This window comes from Coffea eugenioides, unplaced genomic scaffold (assembly GCF_003713205.1).
Source record: "Coffea eugenioides isolate CCC68of unplaced genomic scaffold, Ceug_1.0 ScVebR1_30;HRSCAF=142, whole genome shotgun sequence".
Lineage (NCBI taxonomy): Eukaryota > Viridiplantae > Streptophyta > Magnoliopsida > Gentianales > Rubiaceae > Coffea > Coffea eugenioides.
Window position 1 is genome coordinate 250,107 of NW_020863646.1, and position 7,132 is coordinate 257,238.

Genomic DNA, 7,132 nt, shown 5'->3' on the forward strand with positions numbered 1-7,132 from the left:
GCTACCCACTGCACCCCTTTTCCGTATTTGGGAAGCTTTCACCTGCGCCTTTGTATTCTCGATTCGTTGGGCCTTTTCAAGGGCCTCCTCTGAAATCCCTTCGTTTTTCCTTTTTAGCTCTAAGTTCTTGTGCAAGAGCTCAATTTTCTCTGAATACTCGTGCTTCCATCGCCCTTCCCAGTATGCAACTAGTTTCTTTTGGACTTCTATTTCGTCTCGAAGAACCGTGATTTCCTTATACATCTCAACCCAACGTGCCATCTCACAGAATTGCTGGACCTCAGATGTAGCCTGTCGGCAAAACAATGGGTCATAATAAAGTCTTGAATATAACTGGCACTCTTGGTCCATGTTTGGTTCAGCTGTTGTTTCTGTTATTCTTGGTTTTGATGATCACAAAGGACTTTGAAATATTTATCTAGCTCTCTTCAAATATAAGTTTTTTTTGCCTATCAAAGAATCAGGTACGAATATGTCATGAAATGAAAATCAACCAAAAGGAGAAGCAAAAACAGGACACCCATATCGGACGTCCAATGGAATCTGTCGGACGTCCGAAAGGATGAAGAACATCAGGAAGGATTTTCTGTCGGACGCACATCGATCGTGTCGGACGTCCTAAAAATTCCACAAAGTATTGATGACTTTCTGCCAAGACTCTGTCGGACGCTCGTAAGGAAGCATCGGACGTCCTGAAGGATCGGACGCATGCTTCGGACGCACATCAAACTCATCGGACGTCCTAAAAATTCCACGAAGATTTGATAGCTCTCTGGACGACGTTCGGACACTGAAGCTCGGATGATAAAATTCCATCGGACGTCCGAACTACAACTTGGCTGTTTTTCGGACGATGGGTTCGGACGATGACTAAGCCGTCGGACGTCCGACAGCCCCAACGGCTAGCTGACTCTTCATATGCCTTCTATCCGTTGGAAGTATTAATGAAGCCCATTTTTGGTTCCCTTTAAGTACAAACGACTCTGAATCAGATAGGGACTTTTGCACACTTTATTTACAAGATCTCAAGAGATATTTTAGCTAGAAAATAGTCTCCAAAGCTAGATTTGTTCTCCAAGTGGTGTGAATTTCTTGTGAGCTTTTCTCTTGTGGTTGAAAGTTTCAATAGTGTAGCTTTGTTGAGGGTTATCTGAGTGTTTGTAAAACTTCCTGGCTTGACTAAGTGAGGCTTAGGGCAAGGAGGAAGTGCTCCCTCCATTGTACATCTAGTTGATCATCTTTCATCAAAGAGAAGTTGCTCAACCTAGTGATTGGTCTTCAAGTTTGAGGAAAGCTTGGTAGACAATCGGTTTGATATTCTATCTTATTCTTTTTTGTTTAATAAAATTCTAATTGCTTATCTATACTTGTTTTTCGAATCAATATTGCTCTCTTCTTGTAATCTACTTGATTGATCATTACTAGAAAAGAAGGTAAATTTTTATAAAGCAAAAATTGCATAAATTTGATTAAGATTTTAATCAACCTAATTCACCCCCCTCTTAGGTTGTCTTTGGGCCTTACAGTTTCCTCCCTTTCTTCTCTTGACTCTTGGTCTCGTTTTGTTTCACTGCTCTGACCATGTCCGCGACTACGTCTTTTTTTTTTCCCCCCCTGTCTCTTTTCTTTCCAAAAGGGTACTTTAATGCATGAATGCAATAAATTGACTAAAATAACAAAATCTATCATACCAATTACACACATAACACATCGCACATAACACGCCATATTAAAAGACGGATAAGCAAGTACACAAATACATATCAAGTTGGACAGATAACCATGTACACAAGCACATATACGAGCACATATACTAACGTCAGGTAGTAGTAATATACGGACGAACCAAAAGGAAAAGGTGAAGTCGTCCCAGTATCAGCCCGTCTGGTCTCTCACGTCACTTACTATCCAAACTAGATGTCCATTGATCTCTTGTGCTCATTCTAGTCAGACAAAGCCTGTTCATGTTTCCAAAATACAAGGCTCGTTTCCAAAATACAAGGCTCAAATACCTGGTAGTTTGCATCGCCTCAATTCTGGAGTACTCGGGCACGAGAATCCGAAATAAGATAGTTCACATCTCGAGCTGGCCAGTCCCAAGAGTAAACCATCTACAAATCGAAATTCCTGCCCGACATAGTTATCTATGGTCCTTAGATACCATGAGAAAGATTAAAGACCTATAACACTTCAAGGTTCATAGCTTATGCTCGAACGAGCACTTAGACATATCCATGAAATCAGGACCATAACACCACTTAGCCCAAGCTCACTCCGAGCAGAGACCACGCGAAGTGGCTCTGATACCACCTGTGACAGCCCCACCTTCCCCTAAGGCGAACCAGAGGGGTTAGCAGACTGCCTGCCCAGCTCTCGCCAGGACTAACGGTGCAGTTTAGAGCGATCTATGGCGTTCCGGAACTTATAACGCGCGTAAACGAGTCAAAATGGCAAAATAACCCAAAATAAAAAAAAATTGAAATCCGGAGTCGATCATGAATAGTAACCGACCCGTCAGAATCCAACCAAATAGCAAGCAAACATTCACATCTTGAACTTGAGCAATTACAATCCAAAGTAACATACAAAAGTTTGCAAAAGTGAATATATACACGGTTTGCCAAATTGAAAGTGAAAACAGCCCTAAAGATACATTTAGGGTTTCACTTCATATACAATACAAAAGAGATATACATCTAGTTCATTCAGCAATCATCTATCAAGATTCACTCCAAAAGAGTCATATTCCTGTAAGGAAAACAAAAGAACGGTGTGAGCTAATTGCCCAGTGAGATACTATCACTTACGCAACCAAGTGCATATAAGCATCAAGCTTTCATTCAATATAGTACAAATAAGCAAAGGCACACGTCAAATATGGTGATAAAAGGATACAGATGGCTCGCAAGAGCCCTTTCCTCGTTTGCATTTCTTGATCGGACGTCATTGACTCTCCGTCAATGTTCAAAAGTAACCAACCGTAGACTCCACTTTACTTCCACTCCTTCCACCTAACATCCCCCTACCGGGCCCGAAATCCAAACACTTGTACTTTGGTATTACTCGAGTATACCGGAATCGAGAGTCTCGCATACTACAAGATTCCATATAACTTTACCCAAGGTTCATTAATTGGCACGACCAAGCCCTCGCCGGCTCGATTCAATCAACTACCAATGGGGTTGAGCTCAATGATAACATTTGTAGTCGTTGGATACTCGTCCAATCGACACCAAGTCTAGTACTTTCATTTCATGTAACATTCCAATAACATGACAACAATGATATAAGGCATATAAGTGAGAGTGATAAAGTACACTTTCACTTCAATCAAGTCACATTCAATTCACTTCAAGCAATTTACATTCAAAGCCATATAGTAACACACAAGTGAGTAGTACACTCACCAGGGTCAGTGCAGATACCTCCCAAAAGAGAGCTTTAATCACCAAGAAACCCTAAAATAATCTAAGGAAAACAATTGAAGTTTCCACTTTCAAAATCGAGTATACAAAATGCGCATGTGAGGCTCGACTACCAGTCGTATGCCTCGCCAAATAATTACTAAAGCAAGGGTGCAAAACATGATTTTTGGTAACGAAAAGGTAACATGAAGACCTAGGCTCAAACAACCCAAAAGCCCTTCGTTCAAATCACAAGTAAATCCAACTAGCCTTCAAGAAAAAATTTCGGCAACATATCCCTTGTTTTTACCTATTTTCCAGCCATCATGGCTTCATTATGTCCTCAAATCAGTCCCAACATCTCGTACAAAAATAATCTCATTCCCAAAAGCCGTTCACTAGGCTTAATGGCATTCAAGTACAAAATTTAGCTAGGAAATGACCGGATATGAAAGTCAAGCCCTAAACTATTCAAATAAACACAATAAGACTCGATTACAAGTCATAAACCACTTCTACATACCACCAAAACAGGGTTCCCTAAACATACACAAGCAATAGAGGAAACCAGAAAATCCGGAAATAGAATTAGCTTTGCCCTGAAAAAAAACAGTTTTTGACCTCTTTTTACGGTAATGGCACCCAAGGCACTACGATTACCGGATGAAGGTGTACGACCCACCGATTCGAAGCTAAAAGACAGGGATACAACATCACAGAAGGTTGCTCAACCCAGTTTTGAGTGCAAAACAGGTAAAAAATGCAAGATACTACGTCAAAAACGTAAAACAGATTCACCAAAACGCATTCTAGCGGAAACATCATAAATCAGGCTATCCAAGTCCAAATCCAGAAATTAAAAAACCATCTGAAAGCTAAGAAACAGGGTTAAATTTCATCAGAAGGCCTCAACAATCAATTCGGAAGCAATTCCAGCCAAAACAACCAATTACAGGCGCAGTTCTTACATTCGGGTAAAACCAGAACAGCAATAGTAATTTCGACTTTTCTCATTCTACACTACTCCGATTGACCTGAAATGTTGTAGGCTCCTCTAAAATGTCATTCCCTACAACTTTTATGTTTTAAGCCAAGGCCAATTCGGCCTCTAACTAGGACCTAAAAATTCGGGCAGAATGCTCCCTCAAGAACCCTAATTTTCAGAAATTTCTTCCAAACCAGAAATTGGTTGCGATTAATCACTTTTTCAACCTCCTAGAGTCATTATATACCATTTCTAATCATCATAGATAGCCACACAATCATGCTTATATTAAAACAGAAAAATCCCCAAAAATAATAAAACTTCATCATTTCAACCACAAATCAAGAAATAATCCATAAACTTGCATCTCATACTACCACTAAGCATGATTTAAGCATCAATTAAAGGAGGAGGGTGGTTCTTCACAACTTACCTTAGAAACAAGAGAGAGAGAGCGATTGGTCAACTTAACTTTCAAAAAAAACTTCACACAACAACTCACCAACACTTCCTTAAGTGGTTTTATGGAGCAAAATCAAGGTTGGATGGTTGGTTTTGATGATTTGGAACAAGATTGAAGTGTTTTCTTCCTTGTGCTTGGAGTAAGAGAGAGAGAAAGAGAGAAAGAGAGGGCCGGCCACTTCTTGATGATTTTTGAAGATTTTTGGTCATTTTAAGCTATTTTAACCAAATTGGTAAAAGGGTGAATAGTGTTCAAAAAGGTCAAACCACTCCTATGGTGACACTTGTCACCTTTTATTAAATGCTCACCTACCTTGTCTCTCTTATATCAATCCACTTAACACCCTCTACTTATCTCTTAACACCCGGTAAATTAATTCCAGTATTCAAAACTTAACCTAGTTGGCCGAATTTTTTTGAACTTTTCGCACTAGTGGGTCCCACGTCCGGTAGACGCTCTTAATTTCTCAAAATCCATTCGATACTAGAAAAATCATCTAAAAATTATATCTGCTCCTTAAATTCATCTAGCAATTTTTCTAATCACGAAAATGCAGAAAACAAGCCATGAAAAATACGAGAAACCTAGAAAATGAAAATTATGGGTTCTCACATAGTTTAGCTCTCGGTTTTCTCCACCTGCTCACGGCTAGAATGAAGAATGAGCAGCAGGTCTCCCTTTTTTCTTTGTTGGCTTACGGCCGAAAGAAAACAATGAGAAGCTCGGCTCTCCCTCTCGGACGTTATTTCCAATGAAGTTGCTCACTCACAGCTCACGGTAGAAAGGCAAATGGAATGGAGGTATTGTTGTAGTGGTATGTAGTTGATATAGTGGAGTATGATAGTGGGGTGTGAGCCGGCTTTATGATTGGTGGAATGGTGGAGTAAATAAAAGGAAATGGAACCGGCTAGAATGGAAATGTTTGAAGCTTAGTTTGTTCAAGAATTTTTTCCATGGCTGCATGGTGAATTTGAATTGGAGGAGGGCTATTTTGGTCATTTCACATCTCATCCAAATTTCCACTTAAGCCCTCAATCCTAAACTAATTCCAAAATTTACCCCAAACGTAAATCGAATGCCTACTAATATACTAACCTAGCAAAATTCAATTATCGAAATACAACGTCCTAAGCGTAATTATACAAAGTCTTGACTTAAAACGATTCGTCTTAATTCTAGGTTCCCGTTAACACCTAAGATTAATAATACTTAAAATTAGCTATTGAAATTCAAGGAATTAATATTAAAGCAATAACACACTCTACGTCAAGAAATATTAACTTAACTTGGCAAAAATTCAAATAACCCAATATTTTGCACAATTAACTTATTTGCAATTTTAAACTTATTTTTACATACTTATCTAAGAACCAACAATAATAAAATTTATTAAAAGTCAAAGATGCAAATGCGACAAGTATATATAACAATCAAAAGCACCATAAATAATTCAACTCGAATAAATTTGGTCATTAAAATAATAATTGTTTAAAGAATCAATTGTTTAGACTCATTTTCGAGAAATTCATGCAATTTGGGAAAACTTGAGTAATTCACATGCAAAAATACTTTTAAATGACCAATTTAAGAATATTTTGCAATAATTAAAATATGAGTCCTCACATCCTCTCCCCCTTAAGAGAATTTCATCCTCGAAATTCATACCTTCAACTACCTCGGTCGACCCCAGAGTCTGTTGACCAATAGAGGCATATGTTCCAGTTGGCACTTGTGGTCGGTTCCTTCCTTCAGTAGTTCGTTCAGAAGTAGTTCCATATCCTTGTCGATGATTATTCTCTCGTGGTTGCTTTCTTGGGCAGTTGCTAACCTGATGGTCTGCATTCCCACAACGCAAACACTTTCCCTCCTTCACCCAGCAGTTATTTTCGGTGTGGTTTCCTTTTCCACTGTATCCACAGATTGGTTGAAAATTCATGGCTTGACTTCCCTGTGGCGTCATCCTTGATTGACCCCTTTTAATCTGAGTTTCTTGTGACGGAGTTCCTTCTAGTTGCTGCATCTGAGAAGAAGATGGAAGTGGTAGTCTCACCGCACCAGCTCCTTTTCCAACTTTCGGTGGTGGTACAGTGTTTCTAGATGCCTCAGGGTGACTACTACTAGGTGCATCTCTTTTCCGTACCTGAAAAACTCTCAATTTGGCTTTTGAAATCTCAATCCTTTGGGCTTTCTCAAGGGCATCACTAAACGTTTCGATTTGGGCCGCTGCGAGGCCATCTTGAATTTCTAGATTGAGGCCCTGAATAAACCGCCTTATTCTCT